We start from the raw sequence: 23213 nt of genomic DNA, 5'->3' as shown, positions 1-23213 counted from the left end.
TTTTAATTAAATGAATTAAATATAAAATTCTTACTTAGTTATGAGTATGCCATGTGACTAAATGATATCACACAAACTGTTACACACAAACTATATCTCTCTCCGAAACACAACTATGTGTTGTATTGTGTGTGTGCGTGTGTGCGTGTTGGTGGAGATAGGTACGGGTGCGTGCGTGTGTGCGGGTGAGGTTAGAGTGTGTGCGTGCATTGTTAAAAACATGTGCGTGCTTGCGTATAATACATAAACTCTCTGAATCATATAACATGTAAGAATATGCCATGATACTCTATTATTGCTATACTTGCATGTCATGCCTTGTTGTTTTATAATTTGTTACTTTACTGTAAAATTCAGTTTTTGATGATGTACGTATTGCTCTATAACGTTTTATTTATATTTTTAGGCTGGGACTTCTCGACAAGGTGGAGTTGGTGATGAGGATGATGATGATCGGGACTGATTTTATTTGTTTTAACATTGAAAACAATGGGTGTGCTGTATAAATAATATTTATAATGTTGGGACTGATTTTATTATGATCGGGACTGATTTTATTATGTTTTTAGTGAAATAATTGTTATTATGTTTTTATTATGTTTTTAGTGAAATAATTGTTATATATGCGTGAGAATGAAAATATGTGTTATATGTGTTTGTGTTGTGTAAATTTATTGTACATATTATTGTTGTGAAAAATATTGTACAGGAATTTCTAATTTTCAAAAAAATTTTAAAAAAAATTTCAGATTACTTTTAGCGACAGATATTCTGTCGCTAAAAGTCCTTTTAGCGACGGAAAACTGACACGCCAGACATGCACTAATACAACTTTTGGTGACGGAAAATCCGTCGCCAATATATATAGCGACGGGAAATATATAGCGACGGATATTTTCGTCGCCAAAAAGTATAGAATTTGGCGACGGATTTTCCGTCGCTATATAACCGTCGGTAATATTTAGCGACGGATAGTCCGTCGCTAAATGTCGCTTTACCTACCCTTATAATAGTGACGGCTTTTTAGCGACATAATTCCTTTTTTTCCGTCGCTAAAACATTTAGCGACGGATTTTCGACTTTTAGCGACGGATTTGTCCGTCGCCAATAGTCCCCTTTACAGTAGTGAGAAGATCAGCTGTCCAAGATGATGAATTCCCTGAAGTCACCATCAACATGGTTGATAAAAGAAAGTCTAAACGTCATTCAAGTGACTCAAATCCTGACTTTTCCCCAGGAGGAAAAGTCAATCCAAGAATTGCTCAACGGATGTCTCGACTCCAATTAGGAGCCATCAGACGTAGGGATTATAAGAGAATGCATGAAGGGATGTCCTTGGAGGATGAACTTTCGAAAACTTGTTCAGCAATTGCTTCTGATGATACAATATCTAGCACAGGGCAAACCAGAGAAGTGCTCACAATCACCCCTGATTAATTTACTCAAATGCTTCAAGAAGTTCTAGCCAAATAACGTGAAGAAATTAGAGCTAAGATGAAGACGGAGATGGATTTGGCTATTCAACAAATGAGAGAATTATAAGCTCAACGACTTCAACCTCCTGAGTCCAGTCAGCGAGCTGAATCCAGCCACCACACTCAAAATGACACAGATGACAGTGATCCAGAAGTAGACGAAGTCATCATGGCTGACACACCCCCCAATAACACTGGGGGTGGTTCAATTGCACCCCTTAAAAATAAAAATGTAGGGAGTGGTCCAACTCATTCTCCTCAACGTCCTTCGAATGAAGATGTAGACGATGACGAGAAAATGAAGGAGCTTGAAAACAAAGTCAATGCTTTGATGACAGCTCAAGAAGTGAAGAAAACGAATATTCTGTGCCCGTATCCAAGGGAGTGGGATTCAATTCCTTACCCCCCGAAATTCAGTCTGATTAACTTCACTCCATTTGACGGGAAAGATTCGTCCACTCAACACTTGATTTATTTCAAGTCTCATTTGGGTGTAATCTCCGGAAACGACACTTTGATGGTCTGGTCATTCGTGGGGACCCTTCGTGGGGCGGCCTTTGATTGGTATCAACGTATCAAGCTAGGGAGCATCAATTGTTGGGATGACATGGAAAGCTTGTTCCTCAGTAATTTCTTCGATGATGACACTGAAGTGTCAATAGGAACTCTTCTGGATGAGAAGCAAAAAGACGGAGAGTCAGTCGATAATTTTGTCAAGCGCTTTCGTAACAAGGCAATGAATTGTAAAGATCCTGTTACAGAGGAGTTCATCCTACAAACATGCCACAATAATCTCTCTATCGATGTCCTGGAAGTTCTGGGGGTCATACCATCTAAAACTTAGAAGGATTTGAAAATACGCGGTGAACAAGCTGAATACTTTCTTAAAAGAAAGAAAGCTGAGAGAAGCCAACCGACGACATCTGCAATCGCTGTGAACGCTAATCAAACGTCACAACAGCAACCACGGAGGCAACAGAAGACTTCCGATCCGAAGTTCCAAAAGGAGTATTCTTTCAAAGATAATGAAGTTCCAGCCATCTTGAAATACCTCCTTGCCAACGACAAGATCGAGCTAACACTTATTAAAGATCAGGAGGGAGCTAAGAGGATTATGGATCCAAACTACTGTGCATACCCCCTTAAAAATAAAAATGTAGGGAGTGGTCCAACTCATTCTCCTCAACGTCCTTCGAATGAAGATGTAGACGATGACGAGAAAATGAAGGAGCTTGAAAACAAAGTCAATGCTTTGATGACAGCTCAAGAAGTGAAGAAAACGAATATTCTGTGCCCGTATCCAAGGGAGTGGGATTCAATTCCTTACCCCCCGAAATTCAGTCTGATTAACTTCACTCCATTTGACGGGAAAGATTCGTCCACTCAACACTTGATTTATTTCAAGTCTCATTTGGGTGTAATCTCCGGAAACGACACTTTGATGGTCTGGTCATTCGTGGGGACCCTTCGTGGGGCGGCCTTTGATTGGTATCAACGTATCAAGCTAGGGAGCATCAATTGTTGGGATGACATGGAAAGCTTGTTCCTCAGTAATTTCTTCGATGATGACACTGAAGTGTCAATAGGAACTCTTCTGGATGAGAAGCAAAAAGACGGAGAGTCAGTCGATAATTTTGTCAAGCGCTTTCGTAACAAGGCAATGAATTGTAAAGATCCTGTTACAGAGGAGTTCATCCTACAAACATGCCACAATAATCTCTCTATCGATGTCCTGGAAGTTCTGGGGGTCATACCATCTAAAACTTAGAAGGATTTGAAAATACGCGGTGAACAAGCTGAATACTTTCTTAAAAGAAAGAAAGCTGAGAGAAGCCAACCGACGACATCTGCAATCGCTGTGAACGCTAATCAAACGTCACAACAGCAACCACGGAGGCAACAGAAGACTTCCGATCCGAAGTTCCAAAAGGAGTATTCTTTCAAAGATAATGAAGTTCCAGCCATCTTGAAATACCTCCTTGCCAACGACAAGATCGAGCTAACACTTATTAAAGATCAGGAGGGAGCTAAGAGGATTATGGATCCAAACTACTGTGCATACCACAAAAGGGTTCTTCATCCCAGCAAGGTTTGCTTTGGACTTAAAAACAAAATCCAAGCCTTAATTGACTCCGGCGTCATAACGACAAAACAAGCCAAATAAAGACGACCTTTACTCCATTGGGTACACAAGTATAAACTGTTTCCCCTGACTCCGATGAGTATACGAGTATAAACTGCTTCTTCATGAACTCCAAAGAGTATACGAGTATAAACTGCTTCTCCATTAACTCCGAAGAGTGTACGAGTATACACTGCTTCTCCATGAACTCCGAAGAGTATACGAGTATAAACTGCTTCTCCGTTAACTCCGAAGAGTATATGAGTATAAATTGCTTCTCCATAAACTCCAAAGAGTATACGAGTATAAACTGCTTCTCCATGTAACTCCAAAGAGTATACGAGTATAAACTATTTCTCCATGTAACTCCGAAGAGTATACGAGTATAAATGTTTCTCCACGTAACTCTAAAGAATATACGAGTATAAACTGCTTCTCCATGCACTCCAAAGGGTATACGAGTATAAACTGTTTCCCGAACCTCCGACTGATATAAGAGGTTAAAAACTGCTGTGGGTGGATATGAGGTTATCATGGCTGATTACGAAGGCAGGAACCAAGATCTGATTCTGTATCAAGAACAACAACATTGCTCACAAACGAGAAGTTCCTGAAAAAGTACTATCCCTAGTACATTCAGGGTAACCTATTTAACGGGAAGTTCCTAGAGAATGTTATATATGGTATTCTTAAGGATAACTCGAAACTAATTGATTATTCAATGTGAAAACTAATCATCTGAATAATCCACTCTTAATTATGATAAAAATAATTAAGAACCTCCCGCTGTGATTATTTAATCATGTCCAAAATGATTAAAACCCTTCCACTGTGATTTTCAGAGCACTCGTTCATTGAGATGAGATTCAATGACTTCATCAAGTCAATCTTCCTTCACGAAACTCTGAAATCCTTCAAGGATGAAGCATGTCCCATTTGCTTTTTCTTCATCCGATTATTGGTTGGTTTCAATCATCGGGATCAATTTCGCCAACTCCCACTGTGACTTTCCAAGCACTCTTTCGTTAAGATGAGATTCAATGACCTCACCGAGTCAGTCTTTCCTCACTAAACTCCTACGGTCTAATTGTGGAGTGTTTGATGATTCACAGTCATCACCATAAAATCCCTCACCGATCAAATTAACTGATTGTAGGTCCACCAAAATGCTTCGTGGTTAAATCCACCCAAACTCCCGCTGTGTCCGAGACTTTTAACATCCCCACTGTTGAGCTCTGATTCGTGGTTAAATCCACCCAAACTCCCGCTGTGTCCGAGACTTTTAACATCCCCACTGTTGAGCTCTGACACAACACCCAAAATTTCAATCAACTCAAATGGGACGGTTAAACCTTTAAACAGTTAGAATCATTCCAATTTTATTTGGTTAAATATTTAAACAGTTAGGACTAAAGCTAAAATCCCCTCTCGATTCCTTCCATGAACGAGAGGTCCACAAATTGAATGATCAAACATTTTAACAGTTAGGATCATCTCAAACTCCCATTTGGTCAAACCTTTAAATAGTTAGGACCAAAGCCAAACTCCCCTCTCGATTCTTTCCATGAACGAGAGGTCCACAAATTGAACGATCAAACATTTAAACAGTTAGAATCGTCTCTAATTCCTATTTGGTCAAACCTTTAAACAGTTAGGACCAAAGCCAAAATCTCCTCTCGATTCCTTCCATGAACGAGAGGTCCACAAGGTCCACAAATTGAACGATCAAACCTTTAAACAGTTAGGATCGTCTCAAACTCTCATTTGGTCAAACCTTTAAACAGTTAGGACCAAAGCCAAAATCCCCTCTCGATTCCTTTCATGAACGAGAGGTCCACAAATTGAACGATCAAACCTTTAAACAGTTAGGATCGTCTCAAATTCTCATTTGGTCAAACCTTTAAACAGTTAGGTCCAAAGCCAAAATCCCCTCTCGATTCCTTCCACGAACGAGAGGTCTACACATTCCCCACTCAGTCAAACCTTTAAACAGTTAGGACGAAAGTTGGAATTCCATCTCAATAAATGAGAAATCCAATTTTACATAGGATAATCAAACCTTTTAATGGTTAGGATTATCTAAATCTTCTCGATTCTCGGAGTGGAGATCCCACTCTTAGTTTCACCCTTCATATTCTTGAAGTGGAGATTCCACTTTGAATTTCTTTTGTACCAGGAGATAGAATATAAAATTCTTCCTCTCCATCTTTGGGTTCATCTCTACCAACAAAAAAGAGACCAGGAGATAGAATATAAAATTCTTTCTCTCCATCATTGGGTTCATCTCTACCAACAAAAAAAAGACTAGGAGATAGAATATAAAATTCTTCCTTTCCAGCATTGGGTTCATCTCTACCACCAAAAAAGAGACCACGAGATAGAATATAAAATTCTTCCTCTCCAGTGTCGGGTTCATCATTTCACCAAAAAGTCGTAACCTATCAACATTTTCAAATTCATGTTTTATACGTGGGGGACTTTATCTCCATCCCTTATTAGAGATAAGTCTACATCTAACACACGTTGTCGGGTGGTATGTTCCCGTATAAATGATAAAGCCTATGTATTCAACATCATAGCACCAAGTCTAAGAGAGTTTATTCTCTTAGCATAATGTTACATGCAGAACGGGCTTAAACAATTTGCATGCTAGCCCGATTCAAACGGTAGTCAGTAAAAGTTTATCAAATCCGTTGATGGCTGAGGGTTTGCTAAAAATCCTATAAATGCGATAGTCACTGACGCACCAGCTTCATTAGTTGGTCTCATGACTTGAGTATCCGAAAAACTCAGGATAAAATCCATACTTGCAGATGAACCGACTTGAACAATTGGTCCTACAGCCTCGATACTCAGGACCACCATGCTCCAACGTTTTAAGAGCTTAAACTGTGTAGACTCCAGTAAACGCACAAGGATAAACTGTGTTAATACCGGTCAACGCATTAATGATTTTCGCTAAAATAAGGCTAAGAAAAAATTTCCAAGTTAATGGATGATTCTAGGGGATTCAATTGTGATTTAGATATAAATTCCCAATGAAGACAATTAGTTCAACATCAGTTCAACGACAAGAGCTAATTCACAAATCAAAATATTAGTTTCAGTTCAAGATTTCTACAACGGTCAAGCGATAAACGTAGCACCGGAAGAATTTTAGCTATTCTACAAAGCACTGAGTAGACTAAAAATGAAAAAGTCAAGAGTTGAAGATATTCACGGGTCCTTCTACACGATCTCCTTAACTAAATACTAAAAGGATTGTAAATAAGACATGTCTTATCCAAAGTGTCCCAGACTCCTCTATAAAAGAATGAGTCTGAGATACTTTGGAGGGGGTATCTGTGTGTATCTTAAAATGCTTATAGATATCCAAATACAACTCAAGACAGAGAGAAGATAATGAATGTCATTATCTAAGTCATGAAGGATCATCCAAAGCCAAAAGAAGCAAAGGAACAAGTGAAACAACATAGAAGAACAACATGAATACCCACGATAAGGTACACTAACACGTATAGGCGCGACCGTGGAAGGTTACATGCAAGCAAAGAGAGTGTTGTGCCTATGGGAAGTTGTAGAGATCTTCTCTAGATTTCCAACACATCTTGGATCACCTCATTCTGATATCGGACGAGTGAGTTAAAGCCAAAATACCCGAGACAACGTAAACTGCCTCGGAGGTGCGCGATAAGGTACACTGACGCGCATAGACGCGGTAGTGGAAGGTGACATATAAGTAAAGAGAGTAGTGAACCTATGGGAAGTTGTAGATCTCTTTTCTAGCTTTCCAACACATCTTGAATCACCTCATTCTGATATCGGATGAGTGAGTTAGAACTAAAATACTCGAGACAACGCAAACTGCTTCGGAGGTGCGCGATAAGGTACACTGACGCGCATAGGCACGACAATAGAAGATGACATGCAAGTAAAGAGAGTTTCGCGCCTATGGTAAGTTGTAGAAATCTTCATTATCTTTTCAACGCATCTTATATCACCTCATTCCGATAACGGACGAGGAAGTTATAGCCAAAATACCCGAGACAACGCAAACTGTCTCGAAGGTGCGCGGCAGTGGTAACTGCCTTGGCAATGCACAAAAGTTTAAGCCATGATACACTCCAAATATAAATAATCTCAAAAGACAAAAGTTATATATCTCTTCGTTAGCTTTCCAACGCATCTTGGATCACCTAATTCCGAGATCGAACGAGGAAGTTAGAGCCAAAATACCCAAGACAGTACAAACTAACTCGGAGGTGCGCAACAGTGGTAACTGCCGCGCACACTGAGAAGCTGAAAATGACATTTTTGACTGTTTTCTTGAGTTTCATGTGACCCACATGGATTATTAATTGCTGAGGATCACTTATGAACGTGGGGGAGCAGTTACAAGCAGAAATCACGCCCATAACCGTTGAAATAATAGCAATTAAAGATGGTGGGAGCGGTTATGAAAGCTAAAAAACTAGCTCCTTTGACCGCATCAGTGTCTACTGCCGCGCTAAAGGAAAAATTTAACATTAGTTATTTTGTATTATTGACTCCCAGAGGCTATAAATACCTTCCTATACACGAGATCCAGGGGGAGGGAGAGCAGATCCAAGGCAATTAGAGCATAGAGGCTTGAGCTTTTGGCGATTTTGAGCAAGAGAGAGAGTCTTCATCTTTCAAAAACACTTTTAAGAAGCTTTTGGTAATTCCTAGAGATCTAAGCTCAGACTTGATCTTTGGAAGAGTGAACATCTTACACCGATAAGATATTCGCTTAAGGCTCTTATTTCGATAAACGAAAAAGAACATTCAAAAGTCTTCACAGTTCAATCAGAATCTTGTGAATTGGTGTTCCACGGGCTAACACACCCCCGGCACAGGCAAAGATCCTACAAAAGCAGGAGTTGATAAACGATTCCTGTGTTATTTTCTAGAGAGTTGTAATTTTCTTATTTTGTTGTGTAATTCATTGTAAGCGACCGAAGTTTTAATGGATTCCATTTCAAAATCAACTTTCGACGAAAACAAACTGGCGACCACAATGGCAGCCAACGGTCGGGCTATCGAGACCGTCGTGTCGCAACCGATCAAGATCCCGGTTGAATCCACGTTCGAGTACGAGTTTAACCAGGCCAAATTTGAGGAATATCTCTCATCATCCTCTTCAAGATCTTCTTTGTCTCGCAAATACAAGAGGATCTCATCATTGAAGAAGGCTTACATGCCAAAGAAGGCCCAAGGTAAAGACTCTCACCCAATCGTTGTCGAGGTCTCCCCTCGCAACATTATCCCGGCGACCCCCAAAGCCGGAAGCTCTGCTCATGATGATTCCTCCCTAATTTAGGAATCGTTCGATCGAAGTTCGCCAACTCTGACGAAGAGGGCTTGTCAGAGACAACGCCAACGCCTCGCTCGTCAAATGGCTAAGTTGTTCAAATCCTCCCCAATAGGATGATAGGTCCACAAAGTTGTTCAAATCACAACAAAATTCCTATCATGTTAACACTACACTTCTGACAGTTAGCTTATCAATCCTCCCCAATAGGATGATAGGTTCACAAAGTTGTTCAAATCACAACAAAATTCCTGTCGTGTTAACACTACACCTCTGACAGTCAACTTATAAATCCTCTCCAATAGGATGATAGGTCCTCAAAATTTCTCAAATCGCAATCTTCCCCAACAAGACGCTAAGTCTTCAAAATCTTGTTCAAATCATAAGTACCAAACCCGTCAAGTTAATATCACACCTCTGACGACCAAATCAGTTTATCGACTCTCTTCAATAGAGCGATAGACCCATAAAATACTGTTAGGATAACATCACACCTCCTACAGTCAAACCCCCAATGAACTTGATAGGTCTATTTCGAAAAGAAATAACAAGTCTTCATTATAGAATCCCCAGCGGATTGAAGATTTTCTGGAGTTATCCTAGTGATAATGAAGAAAATTTCTGAATTTCACTCTAAGTGAAAATTCATGCCAAGTTAATACTATACCTCTGGCACTTCCAATTTTCTTTCAGTGTTTCAAATGAAAAGATAGCACAGGAAGAAACAGCAGTCTATGTATTCAATATCATAGCACTAACGTTACATGTGGAACGGACTTAGACAATCCACATGCTAGCCCGACTCAAACGGTAGTCGGTAAAGGCTTATCAAATTAGTTGATGGCTGATGGTTTGCCAAAAATCCTATTGTATGCAGAATCATGAAAATCATTTTGGGATCCAAAGTATTCCGAAAATTAAAAATCCTATTGTATGCAGAATCATGAAAATCATTTTGGGATCCAAAGTATTCCGAAAATTCATTCCAATGAACCGCAAACTTTCGAAAACTTTGGAGGGGGTTCTGTAGGCTATCTAAAAATTACTGCAGATAGCTGATCTCCACAGATTCAACAGATGATGAAAGATACAATCTGACGTCCTTCACATCAACAAGCAAAAGTTACAATATGACGACCTCCGTAAACAGTCAATGAAAGTTACAATGTAAAGACTTTCACAGCAATGTGTTAGAGTTACAAATTGACGACTCTCACATTCCACAAAGGCCAAGTGTAAAGATTACAAAATGACAATCTACACAAAATTCAAAGAAAAGAGATTACAATTGACGATCTCTACAAATCCAAATGCGGAGACCCTCTTCCGCGTCCCAGGAGCTCAAAATGCAGGGGTCACCCTGCACTTCCAAGGCAAAACGCGAAGGTCGCCAGATGCAGAGGTCGTCAAACACGGAGTTCGTCCCAAGCTCAAACGCGGAGGTCGCCAGATGCAGAGGTCGTCAGACGCGGAGGTCACCAGATGCAGAGGTCGTCAGACACAGAGTTCGTCCCAAGCTTAAACGCAGAGGTCGCCAGACGCAGAGTTCACCCGCGTTTTTCTCTCCAGAACGCGACCCTTGCGTTTTTTATGCTGGAACACTTTTCAAAACTGTTCCATCAAGGTATGAGCACAGTTAAGGGCCTGTTATGGGGTACCTTACCCATGATTACCCTATATATAGGGTTGGATCTCCAGCAAACAAAAGGGGCTGGACAAAGAGGAGAAAAGGGGGGATCAAAAGAGAGAAGAAAGAGAAGGAGAGAGGCTTCTTGGAGAGGATTCTTGGAGCTTTCTTGGAGCTTTTCTTGGAGCTTTTTGGCTTGCTCTTTAAACCCATTTGGGTTACTTTTCTTGGAGTTTCATCTTCTCTCTAGAATCAACCCTTCTTGGGGATTTAAACTCGGCTAGAGTTTCTCAACTCTCTCACAGAGAGTTTCTAACTTGTTCAAACAAGTTTCCTTCAAACTCGTCTAGAGTTCTTAACTCTCTTACAAAGAGTTTCTCAACTTGCCTAGCAAGTCCCCCAAACTCGTGTAGAGTTCCGAACTTGTCTTGCAAGTTCTTAGCACTCTCACAGAAAATCCTCAAAACTCGGCTAGAGTCATAAACTCGCCTCCCGAGTTCTCTCAAGGCGTCAAGTCAAGAAGAGAAGACTAACACCCCACGAAGTTGAGGTGCTCGGATCGTCAACGGGATACAAGATTCAAACTCCCATCGCCACAAAGAAAGAACCCAGTTTTAAACAAAGGGAGGGTTTCATCCTTCCCTCTTTTGTAAATCGGGGAACCGATATAGAGAATTATAGTTTCTTTTTCTAAGTCAGTTAGAGAGAAATTATATTAAGAGTATTGTAATCATTCTTTTTCTAAGTCAGTTAGAGAGAATAACACAGATTCAATTCTCAATTTTCTTACAATTTCCCGCGCAAACAATAGGGAGTGATTTGGAGATTGTAATATCTACCAAGAAATTTCTTTCAGCATAGTTTAGCATGAAGGACCTTGGAACTGCGGACGTGATTCTCGGAATCAAAATCATATACTCTGAAGAGGGTATTGGATTGTCCCAATCTCATTATGTCGAGAGCATGCTAAGGAAGTATGGCTACTACGACCTACAAGAACTGTCAGTGCCATATGATTACAACAAGAAGCTTCGACCGAACACTGGAAGACTAGTAGAGCAGCTAAGGTACTCAAAGATCATTGGGAGTCTTATGTACGTGATGAGCTGCACAAGGCCAGATATAGCATTTGCTATAGGAATGCTTAGTAGGTTCACAAGTAATCCTGGAAAGCTTCATTGGGATGCTGTCTAGAGATTGATGAGATACTTGAAAGGAACTACAGGTATGGGCATATTCTACACTTGATATCCGGGTGTAATCGAAGGCTATTCAGATGCGAGATGGTGCTCATAACCAGATGAGTGCAGATCTACTGGAGGAATTGTCTTCACCATGGGTGGAGCTGCCATCTCGTGGAAGTCTAAGAAGCAGACCATGATTGCACAGTCATCGATGGAATTTGAATTCTTCGCACTCTGTGTTACAGGAGATGAAGCTGAGTGGCTCAGTTGTATTCTCCGAGACCTTCCATTGACGGAGTTGCAAGGTGCAATTACTATCTATTGTGATAATCAGACGACGAGTGCTGTGGCAGCAAACTCAATGTTCAATGGAAAGAAGCGGACCATTCGTCTGAAGCATGGCTATTTGAGAGAGCTCATTTGTCAAGGAGTCATCTTTGTGATTGACGTCCGATCTTCAGAGAATGTGGCTGATCCTTTGACTAAGGGTCTGAAAAAGGACATAGTCGAAAGGACGTCTGCTGGAATAGGTCTCAAATTTTTGTAAGTCTTACAAATACTTACCATGTTTATTAAATTATTAGTTCAAAGCTTATGCTACTAATAATAAGATAATTGGTTCAAAAGTCAAGTAAGATTTGCAAAAGTTGGTAGTCTTACAAATACTTACCATTTACATCAAGTTATTAGTTCAAAGCTTATGCTACTAATGACAAGATAAATGGTTCAAAAGTCAAGTAAGATTTACAAGTGAAAGGGTTCAAGTTTTCTTGGATTAGTCGGTGTCTAAGGTAAGGTTTGGGGGTTGTGTAACGCGCTCCGCAAGGAATGAGATACTTAATTGATCTTTGATCAACCTCTAATACTATCCTTACCTGGCTGAACTACCCGAGTAAGACTTTGATTTTTTCACCTAGAATCCTATCATATAAAGAGGATGACTGTTAAGCCTTAATGGGTCCAAAGCATTTCGGATGCGGGGTGTTAGATAAGAAACACACCTAAAGGACTCACCTAGAATCCTATAATGAGAGAGGATGACTTTTAAGCCTTAATGAGTTCAAAGTATTTCGGATGCGGGATGTTTGATAGGAAACATGCCTAAAGAACTCACCTATGCATGGGTGGAGATTTGGCCGTCTCCTATGGTGTCTTGTGGAAAAATACCTAGAGCCCTAGCAGAAACCAGGACATGCACAAGGCCATAAATGTGCAAAGATATAGGCAAGGCAAAGACAAAGGCAAAGACAAGTGTGGTTCAAAGTGAAAACTATCACATATAAGTTTGATCTTGTGTGATCGCTGGACTTTTAGACATATGCTGGTTCAAGTCTCTGCGATACCATGTATCTATTTTTTATTCAGTTGGTCTAAGGGGGATTCAAGCCCTTGCGAGATCTACCTTATGCACAACGATTGAAACGACGACACCATTACACAATACTAGTTTTTTAAAAAAATTGTGGGGGATTATTGGATATTAATTTTTTAATCAAAGAAACCACACCTGGGCTGCTACCTAAAATTAGGCTGCCAAATTTTTGTTGAAATTAACATAAAGTGGTGGACCCCATTAAAGAAAAATAAGAGCGTGGGCCCCACATGCATAGTAAAATATATTATTTTATTAGTACATAGTATTTTCCCAAACACTATAAATAGACCTCAAATCCTTAAGGAAAATTAATTCTAAAAACAACAATCAATATATACGGATATAGATTGTAAAATAGCTGGTGCTTATAGGAATTTTGCCTGATAGATCAAGGAGATCTTTTGCTTGATAGATTGAGGAGATCTTTACCTGATAGATCGAGGAGATCTTTGCCTTATAGATCGAGGAGATCTTGACAGTACTGGATCGGTGCACACCAGAGTACTGGACTGCTATTCCTGGAAGCAATTTGGCCTTGGGATCCTTGTACCGGAGTAGGCCAAATAATGCTTTAAGCACAACGTTTTACAAATGCACAACAGCTGAGTTGAAAATTTTAAATTACTACACTTTAATTTTCTGTTTAGTTTTTGCTATTATATATCTGTATTATTCCAGATTTAACCACAGGCGCCAATAATCTTAAAGCATTATTTTGATCTACAATGGATCCTGCGAGGACTCTTGGAGTAGACTGTCTTAAGTTAGAGAACTTTGACAGTTCCAATTTCAGCGCATAGCGTCGGAAAGTAATCTTCGGGATGCAACTCCTAAAAATCTACTATGTGGTTTCTGAGAAAAAACCTGACTCTGAAGAAGACTTTGAAGCTGAAGCCTCTTGGGCTAGAGATGATCACTTTTGCAGGAGTTATCTCCTTAACTGCCTGGTCGATCATCTAGCAGATACTTACACCAACAAGTCCTCTGCAAAGGAAATCTGGAATGCTCTGGAAGACCAGTACAAAGATGAGGAGAAGCTGTCCAAATCTCACCTCATTGACAAATTTCTGGACTTGAAGTTCGATGATGATACTGAGGTTTTACCTCAAGTCAAAGAGCTTGAAAAGCTTGTTATAAAGCTGAAGGATAAAAAAATCAGTCTTTGTCAAACCTTCATCTTTGGTACAATTGTCAACAAGATTCCTCCATCTTGGATATCATTCTCCACTGATATTCGAAGAAGGAAAAGACAGGTGACTCTGTTTGACTGAAGAGGTTCATTCGGATCAAGGACGAGACTCGAACTCGCACGAAGACTGAGCTCATTGCTAAGCAGAAGGCGTCTGCTAACATGGTGGCTGCTAACTCTAAAAAGGGTAATAATTCATCTTTCAAGAAGAAGAAGTCTTTTAACAGAAAGAAGAACTAGAATCCGAAGAACCTGAACGTTCAGAAGAAGGAGTTTAAGAGGAGCGACAAATACTTCAACTATGGGAAGCAAGGATATTTTGCCAAAGACTACAAAGCACCAAAGAAGGAAACAACGCACAATGTCAATCAAGTTGATGATTGTGTGTAGGGGTGGGAAAAAACCAAAAAAAAACCGGCTCAACCGAAAAAAACCACCCAAAAAAATGGACCGGTTAACCGAACCGAATTAAATGGATGAGAAAAAGTTTCTAAACCGCCCGAACCGAATTAAATCGGTTTGGATCCGGTTTGAAACCCTGAACCGCCCAAAAAAAAACTGACCCGAATTCTGTTGGGCGGTTTAGAGACTAAACTTATACCTCAAAACTTTTCTTGTTATCATCCAATAGATTCAAACGGCGCAAGGAACAGTTTTAAGCATTGAGTACAGTAATATCACAGAAAAATATCCTTGAGAACTAAGTAAAGATTCAAATCAATCCAGAAAATTTGTTATGCACATGATGCACTTACAAAAGATGCATATGCTACATTATATGAACAATATCATACAAAATATCACTCCCCCGTGTAATTAAATAAACTTAAACTTTAGTTAAAAAATTTCACAGAAAAGATCTTGAGAATTACATAAGATTCAAATCAATCACAAAATGTGTTATGTACATGATACTTACAAGAGATAAGCATGTTGTATTATATGAACAACATCTTTAAAACATCAGTTCTCTGCGTAATTATATCAACTTAAAACTTTATTCTAAAGATGATAACCAGTCTAATAAAGCTTTGTTGGCGAGCTCAGGAACCTCATCATGAGGACAATGCCCAGCTTGCAAATTCACAACAGAAGTCTTTGGATAGAACTCTTTGCAAATTCAAAACCGAAACCGAACCGAACCGAACCGAATTTCGGTTGGGCCGAATATTCGGATGAAGGGGAAAAAATCTGGATCTGGATGAGAGTTTTGAGAATCCAAAAAATTCGGATTGGATGCGGATTGGGCATAAAACCGAACCGAATATGCCCAGCCCTAATTGTGTGGCTATGCTCTTCCAGGTAACAACTCTAAGCAACATCTCTAGTTGGTGGTTAGATACGGGTGCTACTTGTCATGTATGCTCCAATAGAGATATGTTCTCTTCTTATGTTGCTACCAAAGAGAACATATCAATGGCTGATTGTTCTGTGGTTCCTGTTCTTGGAACTGGGACTGTGGTGCTGACTCTTTCTTCGAGAAAGACTCTCACATTGATAGATGTAAAACACGTTCCCTCAATTACCAAAAACTTAGTCTCTGGAAGCATGTTGTGTGATGTAGGCATGATGCTGGTTATCCAAGGAGGAAAGACTGTATTATCCTTCAAGAAAATGTATTTTGGCAATGTATATCGTACTGATGGCATGTATAAAATCAGTACGAGTGCACCCAACCCCATTGTAAGTTAAGTATCCTCTTCTGCTTGCTCCTCTATGTTATAACACAATAGGCTAGGACATGTAAATTATAGAAAATTATCCATCATGGAGAAGTTAGGATTATTTCCAAAATGTGGGGGTAACAAACCTAAGAAGTGTGAAGTTTGCGCACAAGCAAAGCTGACGAGGAAGCCATTTTCAAGTGTCACGAGGAGCACCACCTGTTGGATCTAATTCATTCAAATACTTGTGACTTCAAGAGCTTCGTCACTCGTGGCGGCAAGAAGTACTTCATCACCTTCATTGACGACTATTCTCGCTTCTGTCATGTTTACCTGCTAAAATCTAAAGATGAAGCCTTCAGCAAGTTTGTCGAGTTTCGGACTCGAGTGGAGAAGCAGCTTGGACTGCATGTGAAAAGACTCAGGAGCAACAGAGGAGGAGAATACTGGTCTAAGGAGACGGAAACATACTTCAAAGAGCATGGAATCATTGCTGTAACTACTGCTCAGTATTCTCCGCAATCTAATGGGATTGCAGAAAGAAAAAAGCGCACATTGACTGAGATGGTGAATTCGATGTTAATCACATCTGGTCTTCCTACCTGCTATTAGGGAGAGGCTTTACTGATGGCAAACTGGATTCTAAATAGAGTACCCTACTCCAAAACTGATGGTACTCCTCTTCAGTTATGGTTGGGATATCCAGACCATTTGGATAATCTCAAAGCGTGGGGATGTCTCGCATATGTTCGAATTCTAGATATCAGAAGGCCTAAGCTCGGACCAAAGGCTAACAAATGTGTGTTTCTTGGCTTCGCTAAAGATAGCAATGCTTGCAGGTTCCTAGACCTTGGAACCAACTCCATCATTGAAGCTCGGGATGCAGAATTCTTTGAGGATAAGTTTATCAAACATAAAAGCTTATTGCTCAAAGATGTAGCAGGGAATGCTAGTACATCAGATGCACTAGAGGAGCCCGTTTCGCAAGAAACTAAAAATATCAATGATGAAGGAGTTATCGAACCATCTTCCAAGCGTATCAGGAGACAAAAAGATTTTGGAGATAACTTTATTACCTATAATGTGGAAGGAGACCCACAGACTTTTCAAGAAGCAATACAGTCAACATACGTTCTTCTGTGTAAAGAAGCTATAGATGATGAGATGAATTCATTGATCTAAAATCATACTTGGGAGCTGATAGATGTACCTGAAGGTGCAAGGCCTATCAGTTGCAAGTGGATCTTCAAGAAGAAGCTCCGTCCTGATGGTACTATTAAAAAGTATAAAGCAAGACTGGTGGCAAAAGGATTCTCTTAGAAAGAAGATATAGATTTCTTTGATATCTATGCACCAGTTTGCAGGATCACTACCATTAGAGTGCTTATCGCATGGGTGACGATTAAAAAGTTCGTCATACATCAGATGGATGTGAAGACTACCTTTCTCAATAGAGATCTCACAGAAGAAATCTACATGGAGAAACCAGAAGGACTTGATGCTCCACTTGGTAAGGTTTGTAAACTTGTTAAGTCATTATATGGACTTAAGCAGGCACCAAAACTCTGGCATGAGAAGTTCGATGGCGTTGTTCGTAACAATGGGTATCAAGTCAGTGAATCTGACAAGTGCCTATATATCAAGGTCATTGAAAGAAAGGTGGTGATCATCTGCCTCTATATGGATGATATACTCATTATAGGGAGTGATTTGGAGATTGTAATATCTACCAAGAAATTTCTGAAGAAGACTCTGAAGCTAAAGCCTCTTGGGCTAGAGATGATCACTTTTGCAGGAGTTATCTCCTTAACTGCCTTCACAATCAATATCGGGAGTTACAATCTGATGACTCTCATATTTTCAAGGAGCCAAGACGAAAGTTACAAGATGACGGTCTTTACAACGCTCTAGCAAAAGAGACTACAAATCGACGGTCTCTTCAAATCAAGACGCATAGCTCGCCTCTGCGTCTCAGACTTAAAACGAAAAGGTCATCCCTGTGTTACAACATCAAAACGCAGAGGTCATACCCACGTTTCAGAGTCAAAACACAGAGGTCATCCCAATGCTCCAATTAAAAACGCAGAGTTCGTGGACTCAAAATGCAGAGTTCATCTCTACGTCCCAACTCTGCATTTCAGATTTACAACGTAGCGCGACCTGTGCGTTTAGCCACCAAAATAGGCTCCACTCTGCATTTCAAGTCTAAAACGCAGAGTTCGGGCCCTGAACGCTATTTTTCAATGTTTGACTCGTTCAAAGCATGAACTAAACAGTTTCAAAACCATTTTTCCTACGATTTGGGGAGCTGTTTAAGGGGGCAGTTACACCCCATTCAGCCCCACTTAGGAACGAATTAAGGGGGCAGTTATACCCCTTAATCCCCTATAAATAGTGAGAAACTCAATTGTGTTCGGGCTCTCGGATTGATCCTTCGGTCCTTTGACTTGGCAACAAAGAAGAGATCTTTGGATCTTGGAGTATCTTGGAGATCTAGAGATCAGCTTCTTCAGGTCATCTTCTAGGCAGCAGATCATCTTCGAGCTTCCTGCAGCAACAAAGTTCTTGGAGTATTCCCTTGGCTTATTAACCGATTTTTCGGTTCAAATTAACTCTTTTTCAAGACTTTAAACTCGCTCTGAGTTATCAACTCGTTCAGAGTTTCAAACTCCACAGCGTCAAATCGTAAAAAGAAGATATCGTTCCAGTGAATCAAGACGTTCAGATCGTCAACGGAGAGCAAACTCGACGTGAGCATTCGAGGGAGGTACTTCATCGCCACCGTGAAAAACCCAGACTTAAATAAAGGGGAGAATTCAGATCAATTCTCTTCTTTTTTGTAATCAGAAAATCCAAATTGTAATCAAGATTGAGAGAATAAAACATTTATTTCTTTCATTGTCTTCTTACAAATTTTTCACCAAACAAAAAATGGCGACTCCGCTGGGGACGAGATTCTCTGACGAAGAAGTGGTGGCGTAATCCGACATTAAGCTCGCTGGAACAACCATTGAAACTCTGATTATCGAGGTCGATCAAGCCAAGTATGAGGAGTTACTCTCCTTCGAATCCCTTAGCCCCAAGGCTATGTGCAAGATCCGCAAAGTCTTCAAGGAGTGGGCTCAGCTTGTGTCAAGCACAGCCATCGGTAGCACGTTGTACAATCAAAACGCAGTCTTCAGGGCCGCATTCCACAATCTGAACGCAACTCTCAGGAGTGCGTTCCAGAACCAAAATGCAACTCTCAGGAGTGCGTTCTAAAATCAAAACGCAGATTTCAAGATTGCGTTTCATCAACAAAACGCGAGACCCCCGAATACTATGCATAGTGTGACTAGATTGAGGGGCACATATAAGAAGTTCATGGATTCAAGGCATCTTGACCAGATTCATGTTCACCAAGAGTCAGTCCTGTCCAATCATGGACAGGGGGTTCCAGTTCAAACCTCATGATCAGCGAGTAACTCTTCTCGAGTCTTTGTAATAGATTTGAGAGTGTTCATATCGAGAGAAAGACCGATGTAATAAGTTATTCGTTCATTCTAATGTGAACGACTGATTCCTACGGTCCTCTCGGGATGTCACTGCTGCTCATATGCGGCCAAAACATTGGTGTTCGACTAATTAACAAACGTTGCCTTGCCCAACCAATGACGACATTCGTACAAGAAGAAGTCTTTAGAGACCGAGTATCCTGGAGTCACTATCAATGTGATCGACAGAGGGAAAGCTTTAGGTCCTAGTCCCGATGACTCTGAGACAAGTCGTTCACCGATCGTCAGAGAAATCGCTAATGAGTTTGAAGGAGTCTACCGACACACTCAGACTCGAACAGGAGCCATTCCTCCTATCAACTATCGGAGTTTAGCCAGAGGAACCAATTTCGAGGATGAACACTCAGCTATTGTGGAGTCTCAATCATCAAGTTTCTTCATTGAACATGAGAGCTTCGCCCACATGGTAGAAAATTTTGAAGATCTCTCAAAGAGGGTTGCTGAGCAGGATGCCATGCTCAAATCATAGCAGAAGCCCCTCAATGAACTCCTGGCCCTGTTGACTCAAATCATCGCAGACAAGGCCAACTCTCAGAAGACAGATTCGCCATCTAGGCAAGAATCTTTCCGGAGAGAAAAAACGTCTTCATCCTGACTTCACACAAGCAAAGGGAAGAAAAAAGTAGTTGATGATGTTGCTTATGACCAAGAAGCTCACAACCTGAAATCTTTCTCTGATAAAGGAAGAGAGACTGAGAACGAGCAGAATCTCCAATCTGCTAAAATGGAAGAATTAGAAACCCGCCTCAATGCCATTGCTAACAGAAGCGAGATCCAAGACGAGGGAGTTGTCAGACCCTATCCTGCTTAATGGGATGCAGCCCCTTATCCTCCAAAGTTTGAAGTCCCGACGCTACAAACGTTTGATGGTACAGGATCACCGAACTAACATATCTATCATTTTAAGTCACATACTGGGATGTGATATCAAACGATGCAATACTGGCTTGATTGTTCATTGGCACCCTCAAGGGAGTCGCCTTTGAATGGTTCAGGAAACTGCCTGCCGGATGTATCCAAAACTGGGCAGATCTAGAGAGACTCTTCCTGTCAAGATTCTTTAAAGAGGATACAGAAGTCTCCATCCATACCCTTCTCTCCACTAAGCAGAAGAAGAGGGTGCCCGTCAAAGCCTTCGTTAAGAGGTTTGGAAGCATGGCTCTCCGATGTTCGTTAAGTATGACACAGTCTACCTTAGTGGAGACCTGTCGACACAACTTGCAGACCGACCTTTTAGTACAAATGAGGGTTGCAGAATGCCGTTCCTGGAGACAACTAATTTCTCAAGGTGAACATGCTCAAAAGATTATTGTCAGGATCAAAGCTGAAGAACAAAGTAGGCAGGATCAGCCTGAGCAATCGAACCAAGCCCAATCTTCTCAGTCAGAAGGGGAAGATACGATGGCCACTGAAGCCAATCCTCTTCAGTAGGATGACGAGTCCAATAACTATCACATTAACAATTACCTCTGATAGTCAAACTCATTAGATAGTGGCCCACTAGGCGATGAGCCATGTCTACCCTTTTTCTCTCCTGCACTTGTTCAAGACTGGGGGTTAGTTTATTTGTAGTTCATTGGATTTTGAGTAATAAATTTTCTAAGTTGTTATGTTCAATAGAATACATCTGTTAACCACGAAATCCGTCAAAACTATCACGTTAATGATCACCTCTGATTATCCGTTTTCTCCAAATTTCCCTACCAATCCTCTTCAAGTAGGATGGCGGGTCCACCAAAACTATTATGTTAATGATCACCTCTGATAGTCCGTTTTCTCTAAATTCCCCCACCAATCCTCTTTAAGTAGGATGACGGGTCCACCAAAACTATCACGTTAATGATCACATCTGATAGTCCGTTTTCTCCAAATTTTCCCACCAATCCTCTTCAAGTAGGATGGTAGATCCACCAAAACTATTACGTTAATGATCACCTCTGATAGTCTATTTTCTCCAAATTCAATCCACTAATCCTCTTCAATAGGATGGTGGGTCTACAAAACTATCACGTTAATAGTTACCTTTGATAACCAAACTCTTTAGATAGCGGCCTGCCATGTGACGTGCCTCTATTCCGACTTGATGGATAGTGGCCCACAAGGCGATATGTCATGTCTACCCCTCTTTTTCTTCCCCTGCTAAGTCTTGTCATGTCTACCCCTCTTTTTCTTCCCCTGCTAAGTCTTAATCAAGACTGGGGGTTGGTTACTTGGAATCCACCCTGCTAAGTCTTAATCAAGACTGGGGGTTGGTTACTTGGAATCCACTGGATTAAGAGTAACGAATCTTCCACATTGTTGAGTTAACATTATAATTCTGACGATCATCACCCCCACAGAGTATGAATTCAGTTTGCATCACTTCCAATTTGTCATGTTAACAATATACCTCTAACATTCAACTTATCAATCATTATCAATAGGATGATAGGTCCTCAAAATTGCCCAAATCGCAATCTTCCCCAACAAGATGCTAAGTCTTCAAAATCTTGTTCAAATCACAAGTACAAATTCCTGTCACGTTAATATCACACCTCTGACAAATTAACTTATCAATCCTCGTTAATAGGATGATAAGTCCATAAATTTGCTCTCATCGCAACGCAATCTTGTCACGTTAATATCACACATCTGACAAAATCCACTTATCAATCCTCATCAATAGGATGATAAGTCCACAAAGTGGCTCTCATCGCAATGCAATCTTGTCATGTTAATATCATACCTCTGACAATCCACTTATCAATTCTCATCAATAGGATGATAGTCCATAAAGTTGCCTTCATAACAACGTAATCTTGTTAAGTTAATATCACACCTCTGACAAAATCCACTTATCAATCCTCTTCACTAGGATGATAAGTCCACAAAGTTGCTCTCATCGCAACACAATCCCGTCATGTTAACATCACACCTCTGACGACAAAATCCACTTATCAATCCTCGTCAATAGGATGATAAGTCCACAAAGTGGCTCTTGTCGCAACGCAATCTTGCCATGTTAATATCATACCTCTGACAATCCACTTATCAATTATAGTCAATAGGATTATAAGTCCACAAAGTTGCTCTCATAACAACGTAATCTTGTCAAGTTAATATCACACCTCTGACAAAATCCACTTATCAATCCTCTTCAATAGGATGATAAGTCCACAAAGTTGTTCTCATCGCAACGCAATCCCGTCAAGTTAACATCACACATCTGACAACAAAATCTACTTATCAATCCTCTTCAGTAGGATGATAAGTCCACAAAGTTGCTTCGATCGCAACACAAATCCTGTCACATTAACACCACACCTCTGACAAATTTACTTATCAATCCTCTTCAATAGGATGATAAGTCCACAAAGTTGCTCCAATCGCAACAAATTCCCGTCACGTTAATATCACACCTCTGACAAATTAACTTATCAATCCTCTTCAATAGGATGATAAGTCCACAAAGTTATTCCGATCGCAACAGAAATCCTATCACGTTAACACCACACTTCTGACAAATCAACTTATCAATCCTCTTTAATAGGATGATACGTCCACAAAGTTGCTCCGATCGTAATAAATTCCCATCACGTTAATATCACACCTCTGACAAATCAACTTATCAATCCTCTTTAATAGGATGATAAGTCCACAAAGTTGCTCCGATCGCAACAAATTCTCGTCATGTTAACACTAAACCTTTGAC

This window comes from Asparagus officinalis, chromosome 3 (genome assembly GCF_001876935.1).
Source record: "Asparagus officinalis chromosome 3, Aspof.V1, whole genome shotgun sequence".
NCBI lineage: Eukaryota > Viridiplantae > Streptophyta > Magnoliopsida > Asparagales > Asparagaceae > Asparagus > Asparagus officinalis.
Note: the sequence above shows the minus strand (reverse complement) of the source record.